Raw genomic sequence first — 309 nt, forward strand, 5'->3', positions numbered from 1 at the left:
TCATCTTCTTTTCACTATAATTTCCCAGAGCAAATGTGTGCCTTTAGATGTGTGAACATATATTCTCCATTCTGGTATTCAAAATAACTTCCAAGTCGGTAACAAGGTGGAGATTTGCTCATCTTTCACCCAGAGACATAATCTGTCTTTGCTCTGGATGGGCAATGGTACTGCACTTGAAATCTTGTGATAGCATCAAGAAAGTCTCCACATCCTATTTTGAGATTAAAACTATCTTTGGGATTATTTTGTAAAAACTCCTTGGAGGAAATTAAGTAGTATCAAGCCATTTGTGTCTTAGACAAGTTG

Source organism: Chaetura pelagica, unplaced genomic scaffold, assembly GCF_000747805.2.
Source record: "Chaetura pelagica isolate M959 unplaced genomic scaffold, ChaPel_1.0 scaffold10, whole genome shotgun sequence".
Classification (NCBI taxonomy): domain Eukaryota; kingdom Metazoa; phylum Chordata; class Aves; order Apodiformes; family Apodidae; genus Chaetura; species Chaetura pelagica.